Consider the following 11758-nt stretch of genomic DNA (forward strand, 5'->3'; position numbering starts at 1 on the left):
CATGTTAAATACTGCAGAAGAAGCTATCAGTAAACTTGAAGATAGAGCAATGGAAATTATCAAAACTAAAGCATGGGAAAGCAGCTGAAAAATAATAATGGAGTTTCCATAACTTATGGTATAATTTCAAGCAGATCAAGAAGCTCAACAAATTCCAAGCAGAATAAACACAAAGAAGTCCATACTGGGGCATAGCAGGATCCAATCAAGTAAAAGAACTACTGTAAGTGATATACATAAGAAATTTATTTTGAGGATTAGACCTTGTGCATTGTGGGAGCTCGTTAGCAGTCTCCATAAGGCTGTTGCCTTTGTGCTGGTACTGGGCCTGAAGTCAGCAAGGAAATAATAGACATGAAGTAGAAGAAAGCAAGGATGAACCTTGAAGGAACCTGTGGCAGAAAATCGAAATCTATGAGGAAAAACTAGAACCCACTAGAACAAATAAAACGTGTGTTTATCTCATCCCCTTCAGTTTTGATGATGTGAGTGAATTAAACGCTAAGTTGTCAACTTTTTAAGTGAAGATTTACATGACCCGGCCTGGGATTCACAGGATCTGAAAGAGCGGCTCTGGTTAGAACTCTAAGCCCTCCTGTTGTTCCCCAACACCAGTAAGGTGGACCAGCAGATCAGTAACTGCACACACGAGCTGCAACATGCCTTGCCCTATGCCAACCTTCAGTGTGTGAAAACTGGCTGTTGCCTCTTTTCCACCTTCCTAACCTCACGCATATCTCTGTTGTGGCCAATGATACAGTGAATGTAATTCTGAGAAATGGTTCCAGTTTAGCTAAATTGACACAAAACAAAACTACCACAGTCCATCCCTTCACAACTTGGCACCCATATATACCTCTTTTAACCATACTTAATTTCCAAATAAATGTAATAGTAAAAACATCTTTCTCCATAACATAAAAATATCTGATACACAAATAAAATCATGCTAACACTCTCCCAAAAAGAAGATATAAAATCCCTTTACTCAATTTTTGTTAATGTTCATTTCTCTTCTAGCTGAATCATCGCATTCCCTCTTTGATATACTCTAACTTAAATCCTGAGATATAAGTTTAGCTACTCTTAACACATCTTATATGTTGGAGGGTGAGGGGAGAAAAAATATAGCTGGTTAATAAAAATACAAATTATTCATATAAAAATAACGAAGAAATACTCAAACATTACAGTCTTCATTTCTGCTACTGGTCACATGTTTTCACTTAGTATTTGTAAGCTTCACTTTGCCACCCATATCCTCTTTGCGCCTTGCCTGGTCATAATTCTTCGCCTAGTGGGATAAACCAATTCTTCACCCCTGAAGGGTATAAACCATTAGCAGTTTTGCTATAGTTTTTCACTAACTTTTACCACAGGGCATGGAAGTACTAAGATGTGTCCTGAGAGATTTTATGAATTACGGACACACTCCTCCTTACCCTCCTAATGCAGTGGAAAATTCACATCCTGTTGATAGAATCAATCAGTCCAGCCAGATTAAAATCCTTCTCTACTCACTGGTTCACTACCATGAGTATTTTTACATGGCTAAATGACAGTGTCAAATTCCCATTTAATGGAACCATTTCTGTGTCCCCCAGTGGAATCATACTTTTCTTGAGAACTAAGACCTTTAAACCAGAAGAACCAAGTTTGTGGAGATGAGAAGCAATATTTTTGTTGGTGACTCTTTAGCAGTTAATAGTGACATGAGCCACTCCTACTTCTCTTCTGATTCCCAGACCTGTGAGTCCTGGCTATGAGAGGAAAAGCACCATAAACTGAACACTGACCCAGACTGTATACCCCATCCTGGATGACGTTACTCCAGCCCTTCAAGGTGTTGTCATCCATCTGGCATGGATGCCAGTCTTCAAAAGGCCATTCTGTCAGGTCAGCTGCTTCAGAGTGATGGACAAGATAATAATACAAATGAATTCCATGCACACCAACCTAGTGCTGCCCTTCCTTAGCTGTAGAATGATTTCCTTGGTCAGAAGCTATGCTGTGTGGAATGTCACGGTGGGAGTAAGGCATTCCCTAAGTCCACAGAGGGTGATTTGGCAGAAGCGTTGCAGGAAGGGAAGGCAAATCTGTATCCATAGTAAATTCCTCTTCCAGTGAGAACAAAGTATCCACCTTCTAGGATGGAAATAATATAATCTACTTACTACCCTGTAGCTGGACTGATCCTCCTGGAAATGGTATCCTATCGGGGCTCAGTGTTAATCTCTGACAGCAGATTGGGCACTCAGCAGTAGCTGTTGTCAAATCAGCCTTGATGCATGGAAGTGTACATAGCTTAGCCCGTGCAAAACCTCCTTCCCTGCTGCCCACCGCCACTTTGTTTATGAGCCCACTGGACAAAGACAGGGGGAGCTGCAAAAACAGGTTCACTCATGCCCACAGAGTGGATTATCGTGTCCTCCTCTGCTGCTCAAGTGGCTCATGTGGGAGGAGGTCATGAGAGATTGTGACCACCAGTTGACCTGCTGCAAGCTGGACCCAGACAATCTGCAGCTCCTCACTCCTTCCCCGTCCTTGGAATGTGCATTCTGCTTGCCTTCCCTGCGCTAGAAGCTGTCCCAAGGACACAGTCTTGAGAGATAAACGCGTCATTGAGCCCATCTGGACAGTTTACATGACTGAACCTGGTTAAGGCCTCTAGGTAAACTTTTAAGGTTATGGCAGGTGGATGCAGAGACAAATCTCCTAAGTAAGTTCCCTTGTTGATTAAAACTACCACCTCCCAACCTGGAGTGGTCTGCTTCTTTCTTTGGTCTCTCCTTGCTCTCTGTGTCCAGGGGCCGGTTTACAAATCAACAGCTCTTTTGTGAGCATTGATGTGGGATCGAACTATCCTCATGATCTACGCCCAAAGTCTATCCACATACCTCTTCCCAGACCTCACTGTTATCAATTTTCCAATCACATTCCTTTTCACTGATGATCATCCAACCAAGCCATTAGCCACAGCCCATGTATCAATATATATCTAGCCATCTCTTTCACACAGAACTTTCCCTAAGGATTAGGAAGTAGGCAAGAATGTGTTCTTTGTTCAGTAAATTCAGCATTCTACTAAAAGTTTCAGTCAGTTCTATAAGATGAGCAAAAGAGAAAAGACAGAAAAGAAGTATTCTAATTTCTAATATTAAAAAGAAAGAAGTAAAGCTATCTTTATTCACAGGTAGCATGATCAAGTGTGTAGAAAACACTAAATAATCTAAAAAAATACAACTGACACAAGTGATTTAAGCAGTGTTGCAGATACAAGGTCAATATAAATATATCAATTTTTTTTCTATATACTAGCAAAGAACAATTGGAAAATAAAAAACATAATACTATTTATAATAGCATCAAATAAAATAACATGCTTAAGAATAATAGGTGCAAGATCTGTTACACTGAAACTAAAAATATTACTGGAAAAATAAAAGACCTAAATAAATAGAAATATATATCATGTTCATGTTCAATATTTTTAAGATGTGAATTGTGTCTAAATTTATCTATAAATTCAAAGTTCCCAAACTAAATCTCAGCAGGGTTCTTTTTTTTTTTTGATAGAGGTTGATAACATAATTCTAAATTTTATGTGGAAATATAAACTACTCAATACCCAAAACAATCTTGAAATAAAATAGTACTTTGGAGTATTTATACAATTTGGTTTCAAAAGTTACTATAATCGAGATTGTGTTATATTGCATAAACAGAGACTTATAGATAGATGAAAGCAAATTTTGAATCCAGAAGCAGATCCACATTTACATAGTCACTTGATTTTTCTTTTTTAAACCAAAGTACCAACATTACTTAATAGGGTAAAGAAAGTCTTTTTAACAAATGGTTTTGCAAAAGATAACAACTTATATGAAAACAAAAATACCTCAAACCATACCGAAAATTAATTCAAGATAGATCATAGTCCAAAATGTAAAGGATAAAATTCTAAAACTTCTTGAAGAAACAGAGGATTTTTTTTTGCAACCCTTGGAGAGAGAAAAATTTCTTAGAGCACAAAATGTTCTAATCATAAGGGGAAAATTTGGTAGAGTGGACTTGATCAAAATTTAAAACTTCTGCTTATCAAAGCTAACATTTAGAAAATAAATATGAAAGCCACAGATTGGGGGAAATATTTGCAACCCAACGGACTTTTATTAAAAACCTACAAACACTCTTACAACTCAATAATAAGACAACACAATAAAAATAAGTAAATGACTTGAATGGATACTTCATAAAGAAAGATATGCACAACAATTTATAAGCACATTAAAAAGTGATCAGTCCTATTAATCATCAGTGAAATGTAAATTAAAATGATCATGATATAGGACTACAAATCCACTAAAATGGCAAAATTAAAAAGACTGACAATACCAAATGTTGGAGGAGATATGAAGCAACTGAAATTGTCATACATTGCTGATAGGACTTGTAAAATGGTATATAACAACTTTGCAAATCTGTCTAGCAGTTTCTCATATACCCTACCGTAGGACCAGCAGTCCTATACTTAGGCATTTATCCAAGAGAAATATTTTTCTCATATACATAAAATGACTCATACAAAAATGTTCCAAGCAAATTTATTCATAAATAAACAGAAACTAGAAACAACTCAAATATCCATGTACAGGAGAATGGATAAAGAACTGTGGTGTATTCATACAATATATTGATGTAACTCATCAATTACAAGAACTAGCTCCTGATACTAACAACAACACGAATAAACTTCAAAAAATTGTGCTGAGTCAAAGAAGCCAGAGCAAAAGAGTACATACTGTGTGATTCTGCTAATCTATGATTGAAGGTATCAGAATAGTGGTACCTGTGGGTAGAGGGCATAGAGGTTGATTGGGAAAAGGCATGAGAGAACATTCTGGGATTATAGATAGGATTATAGACTCAATAGAAATTTGAGTTTCATGGTTATATACAGTTGTCAAAACTTATCACAGTGCATAGGCCTTTGATTTAATCTTTGTCCTTTTACTGTATGTGACTATATTTCTGTGAGGTTCATCATATAATAAGTGCTCAAATATTTGCTTAATTTGAGACTAAATTATTTTTTATTATGCTCCCATACACAGTTGTTTTTTTTTTAAGTCGTGAACTATCTTCAGCATCTGTTTCCTGCCTTTCTAAGTCAAAATTTCCTGTCCAGGCCCTGCTAAGCAGTTACTATTCTCATGCCCTTGTTTGTTTCAGGACCTCTTAACAGCTCTCACTGAGTTCTTGTGATTGACTAAGTATTCCAGAATAAGGGAAGTTACTAAGATCAGAAAAGTCAAAATGATGCAGAGAATGCATCTGCACAATAACTGTTCAAGTTCACCTGTGCACCAGGTTAGACTGAAATTCGAATTTAGGAAATACGTCCATCATTTGCAAACAAGCTAAGCAAACCTGGCGGGATTATCTAGCATGCATTCTCATTAGTTAGGCAGCTTTATGCATACTAAGATTCCTCTTGCCATGGTTACGTTTGACACCCAGAAGCAGACTCAGAGCCCATCTTCACGAGCTGCTTCCCTGGGCTACAATTTCAGTGACCACTAGTTTATGAGGGGCTGTTAATCTGTCGAACCTAATAATCACTAATACTGCCCATAACATCTGCTGGATGACCTTACCGTGCTTAGTGAATCAATGAATGAAATCAACTCCTAGGACAATAAACAAAAACTGCAATACTTCAATAAAAGATAGTGAGAGAAAATCTGAAGTTTTAAAAGAACGGAACAAAATAAAAACCAAAAAGCAAATTTAAGAAACAAAAAGAGAAACAGGATGAGAAGGAAAACACACGCATATTTATTATGAAGCACATAATGTCCCCTCAATCTGTGTTCTTACAAGATGCCTTTGAATAGTTGCATTGAATTTTTCTTTAAAACACATAACTCTATTATCCACACTGAGAAATAATTTAGGCCTTTAGAACACACTTCCATGATTTGACTGCTTTCATTCAGAAAATTCTCTCAATAACGAAGAATAACATCTTTCACAAAGAATCAAGTTCACTAATAATCTAGTGAGTAAGAAACTATTTAAATCCTGGCTTTATGTCCTCTCATAAGCCTTTCAGTATGCCATGATTTTTCATGCTACAGTTTGGAGTTTTCAAAAATTCCTGATTCATTCATTTAAATTAGTTTGAAATATTTGTAAACCCTGGAGCTACTCCATACAGTAATATGGAGAATATTCTTACAGATTGCCTCCTGACCAAACTAAGTATGAACTAGGTATTTGCTATTTTAAAAAAATAGATTGAATTTACTAGGTGGGAGATTTCCATTAGGAAATAGAATGCATCATTTTCCGAAGGTCCTCAGGGTTTTCTTCACTTTCTGATGTACAAATGACCTTGAAGTGTGGTCTTCTTTCTGTCGTGTCTGTCATTTTGACAACTTTATCTGGCGGTATTGCATTCATCTATAGATCCACTAAGCTATAGATACTCCTGTCTGCTCCAAGTGAACTTCCATTTGTTCATTAATCTGACAAATAGTTACTGAGAGCTCACTGCTGCAAGCATTTGTTCACAGCTGTGAACAAGACAGATGTAGCCCCACCCCAGTGGAGCTTAGAGCCTCTTGTCACACAAGGCATTATACAAATGATTCTTTAATTGTAAATATGACAAATATCATGAAGAAAAAGCAAAGATATGCCTGAGAGTGTATTATTACGAGAGTACAAATTAACCTGGTTGGAGGTGGAAATGGCACTTTATCAAGGTCCCTTCTAGTACCAGCAATTAGTTTGAATTTGGCAGTACACTATTTCCAGGTATAGTTACTTTGTGACAGCATTGTCAGTTTTTGGTCATATTGGCTCCAGTCCATCTGCTGGTGTTGAACAAATACCATATTGACTTGATACTTTTGCTCAGTATGGCAATGAACTAGTTTTTATTGGTTGGATTACAATTATTTACAATTTTTTTTAACATCTTTATTGGGGTATAATTGCTTTACAATGGTGTGTTAGTTTCTGCTTTATAACAAAGTGAATCAGTTATACATATACATATGTTCCCATATCTCTTCCCTCTTATTTACAATTTGATTGAAAATTTCATCTACCATTTATTTAAAACTTATTTATTTTTCGCTGTGTTGGGTCTTTGTTGCTGTGCGCCGGCTTCCTCTAGTTGCGGTGCGCGGGGCTACTCTTCGTTGCGGTGCGCGGGCTTCTCATTGCGGTGGCTTCTCTTTGTTGTGGAGCATGGGCTTTAGGCGCGTGGGCTTCAGTAGTTGTGGCACGTGGGCTCAGTAGTTGTGGCCCACGGGCTCTAGAGAGCACGTTCAGTAGTGTGGTGCGTGGGCTTAGTTGCTCCGCGGCATGTGGGGTCTTCCTGGACCAGGGCTCAAACCCGTGTCCCCTGCATTGGCAGGAGGATTCTTAACCACTGCGCCACCATGGAAGTCCCTCATCTACAATTTTTTAGGCTTGTTTCTCCACTAATTAAGTACAAAATTAATCCTTATTTTCTGACTCAAGAAAAAGTCCAGAGATAAAATACATAATTATTAAATGTTATTTCCTCAAAGACAGTATTTTGTGACCTTTATATTTCTTCATTCTTTGGTGGAAAACAGTGGGAAAAAATTAGTTCTTTATAGAATAAGATGCTAAAGATTGATACAGTTCTGAGTTTTATAACAACCAAATAATTTATATGTTTTCTTATCAAACAAAAAAATCATTACTCTTGCAAGTTTTGTTTGATGTCTCTTAGGTACAAATCATACTGCAAGTGCAATTGTTACTTAATTTGCTCAATTTTATTGACCTAATCATATAACTATATTGCTTAACTATGGAACTACATAGTTAATATTGCTTAACTATAAATAATTTAATAAATCTCAGAAAGCAAGATTCTTGTTTATAAACTGTCTAGAACTCATGAACGTTTTTTCTTTACTTTCAATTTCTTATCAATTTCTACAGATCTATATATGATAATGAACAGTCTTGCTACACCTTATCTGGAAGTTAAAAACTATGCCAGAACTTGAATGTCGTTGCTGAGATAGTCCTAGATAAGTTTTAAGTTGGTTTTAATGAGATTTCAACTGTCATGTTCATTTCATGGTATTTCACAGATAAATACCCAAAGCAAAAAGTGATCACAGTTTTGAATACCCCAATATAGAAATTTATTTTGGAAAACTTAAAGTTGTATTATCTTTATTTTGTGCATTGCCCAATTTACGAATAACTAGCTAAACGTTTTTCAAGAAAATAGGTTCGTCACTGTATTAGTTTTCTTGGACTACAATAACAAAATATCATAGACTAAGTGTTTTAAACAACAAAAATTTATTTTTTCCTAGTTCTGGAGAGTGGAAGTCCAAGATCAAGGTGCCAGCAGGATTGGTGTCAGGTAAGGCCTCTCCCCTTGGGATGCCAGATGGCAGCCTTCTCACACGTGCTCACATGGCCTTCCTTTGTTGCATGCATATGGGGAGAGAGCAAAGAGTGTGAGCTCTCTGGTGGCTCTTCTTATAAAACCCTAGTCCTATTGGATCAAGGCCCCAGTCTTACAACCTCATTTAACCTTAATTCCTTCCTTATGAGTCTCCATCTCCAAATACTCCCAAACTGGGGGTTAAGGCTTCAATATATGAACTGAGGTGGGGGAACACAAGCATTCGGTCAATAATGGTCGTGAAAATGTCAGTTTGGTGTAACTCCAGAATCAATAATGCATTGCTTTACATAACAGGAATGGACCAACCTCTGATTCTCAAAGCTCAGGTTCTCATTAGGTCATTGGATCAAACAGAAATAATTTCATGTTCAAGATATTATATAAAAATGCTATAAACTGAATATCCTAGTAAGCTATTGATAAGCTTACCTTATTACCAGTACTCATAAAAAGATATTTTATTAACTTCTGTGTAATGTTCAACGTATTAGGGATTGCTATTAACGAAAGTATAATGACGTGCTACCAATAAGCCATGTGGTTTTAGAACTATATCGCTCGCTTTTCTGGAGGAAGAGCAAAAAGAAGCAGCACTGTATAAAAAATTAGCATTTCCTAAATGAAGTAGTGATTGAAGCAATCTTATAGGTATCGCAAAAGAAAAGTTGTTAAATGAGGAACATAGATTTGGGTGTGAATTAAGTTCCATTTCAGCTTTTGCTTTCATTATAGAGTGCTAGCATAACTGCCATAGGATAGCGGACCGAGGAAGCAGAAGCCTCAGAAAGTGAGAACTCAGATGTCCAAACGCGAAAGACAAAAACAAGCCTGAAAAATAGTGCCCTCGAAGAAATTAGAACTACACAGAGATGCTTTCCAAAGTTAAAATTTCTGTGGTGGAATAAGCACCTCATTCTCATGAAAATGATAACTTCTTAGAATGGATACCAAAAAAAAATAGCAACCGGCTATAGCTGGATTGCTGCCTTGGTTTCAGTGCAAGAGTTCTGATGTTTTTCAACTGAGAGGCCAGTTGTCCTTAAGTTTTACAGGGAAAGACCCCTCAGCTCTGGTGGACCCCTCACCCACTTGTCTGTGTGTACATTCTTGGTGTAGCTCTGTTCCGTAACTGAGTGCTTCACACAAAGTCATATAACTCCCCTAGGAAAGGGGGCATGAGAAAAGATAAAAGGGAAGCCAAGCAGAAGGCCACCTGACCAGTAGAACATCAGTTAGGGCCCCGCTCAGTGGGATTTCACAGTGCGTGTTGACACAGGACCAAATTAGCTAAGCCGATAATTTAGGCATCAACGGGACATAAATCAAGAGGATAAAGTGGTTAAAGTCGAGCTTTAAAAAAATGAGACATTTCCTTGCTAATGAAATATTTTCTAACAGGTAAAGGATATTATTATTATATATATATTTTAATGATACTCATTATGAGGTGTTTCTATGACCTGGATTGCCAGTCTGATAAAACTTTAGTGACGGAGCCAGTGTTGGTGTTTTTGGTTTGTTTCTTAAATAGAGCGTCAGTTAAGTAGACCTGGAGAAAAGAGAGCTACAGAAAAGTCATTAGCGATTTGATCCAACCTTCAAATATCAGCTCTTGAAGTAAAAAATAAATTTCTAAACTGTAGTTATTAACCAACTTATAAGTTATAAGAGTGTCATTGCATATGAAAAAGTGTTTCATCTTTCCTGCAAAAGAGTCATGCAAATGAATAGAATGAATAAAACACAGTCTTACAAAAGTAGTCACTAGTATGCTAGTATGTCATTTAACATAATTTATTCAAAATTTTAGCATCTTTAACCTGAATATAGGAATATTGAAAAGTTTATGAGAAACTCAGTAGGAAAGATGAAACTCATAAATCAAGGCAGACGTATTGCAGCCTCCTGCACCGCGCTTGTCCCATAATAGCTTCCCCGTAAAGATTTGTTGACACGCCGACTGCTTGGCTTGAAGACCATAATAGTACAGCCTACATTTTTTATGAGGTGCTTTCTAAATATCTTGCATTTATCTTCTAAATGTAACTTTGGCTGTGTGGTAGGACTGACTCTGCCCTTTATCGTGTTGTAACTACCAGACACAACCTGGAGTTATTAGCTTTGCTTTGCTTTGCTTTGCTTTCTGTATTTTCTTTTAAATTTTTATGAGGAATAGCACAGGAACTGTAACGTTTACATTTCACATCCTCTCAGCCCATCGTATGTGAAAAGAGGGTGGAGAAGGAGCCGTAGGAAGTTACATGAAGGGTGCCTCAGCGCAGAGCCAGAATTCGTGTTCAGACTTGGCTGGGGATGAGAGGCAGGTCAGAGCTGTGGGAAACAAATGAGAAAGTAAGAGATCAAGAGATCTGTGTGGGGAAGGCTGCAAGGCTTCTTGCTCTGGAGGCAGAAAGGTGTGGGTTAGGATCCTGGTTCTGCCGCTTAAGCTAAACGCGTCTCCGTTTCTTCACTGATGAAGAGGAGCTGCTACTGAGTGTGAAGGTTAGAGGAGATATGGTTGGGTTCTAAATATAGTAGGAGCTCAAAAATGTTATTTTTATTATTCCAAAGAATGTTTGATATAAAAATGTAATAATAGGGCTTCCCTGGTGGCGCAGTGGTTGAGAGTCCGCCTGCCGATGCAGGGGACACGGGTTCGTGCCCTGGTCCGGGAAGATCCCACATGCCGCGGAGCGGCTGGGCCCGTGAGCCATGGCCGCTGAGCCTGCGCGTCCGGAGCCTGTGCTTCGCAACGGGAGAGGCCACAACAGTGAGAGGCCCTCGTACCGCAAAAAAAAAAAAAAAAAAAAAGTAATAATAGATGTCATCTAGGAAATATAGGGGATTCTGGGCAGGTTATGGTCTAAACACCACTCCCAAAGCCCATTCATGAGCAAATCACGGTGGGGCTGAAGAAAGCTGGGAACTGTTGAGGTCTTGGGCTTCAAGGGAGTCGTGGAGAGCTGTTCTCCCACAGGTTCTAAGAAACTGGCCAGGGAGCTGTTGCCCTCAGTGTCTGCTGAGTAAGGTCCAGACCCAAACGCGATGGCTCTCTGTGATCTGTGACAGCAACACCTACTGGATGGTTCTTAGCGCTTCAGGCGCCTGAGTTGGTAGCAGTCCAGACCCCTGGGACACTGTAATTTTCATTACTGTCTGGGAGTGGGGAGAAAAGAGTACAGAAGGGACAGGCAGACTCTTCGCCCTCTAGCGAGCTTACTCTCCCAGCCCTGCCATCTCTAGCTTCCTCCATCCCAGCACCCCTCCTCCACTGACTCTGCAGAC

At 38.3% G+C, this 11758-nt stretch overlaps 1 long non-coding RNA gene across 1 annotated transcript in view; it reads left to right on the forward strand.

Moving 5' to 3' along the window:
• LOC307195100 overlaps positions 1-10032 on the forward strand; it is an 88634-nt gene extending 78602 nt beyond the window's left edge. Inside the window, exon 3 of the long non-coding RNA XR_013830721.1 lies at positions 8376-10032. This is a non-coding gene — a long non-coding RNA (uncharacterized lncRNA). The remainder of the gene's footprint in view (positions 1-8375) is intronic.
• Positions 10033-11758: the final 1726 nt, after the last annotated feature.

This window comes from Stenella coeruleoalba, assembly GCF_951394435.1.
Source record: "Stenella coeruleoalba genome assembly, chromosome: 12".
NCBI lineage: Eukaryota > Metazoa > Chordata > Mammalia > Artiodactyla > Delphinidae > Stenella > Stenella coeruleoalba.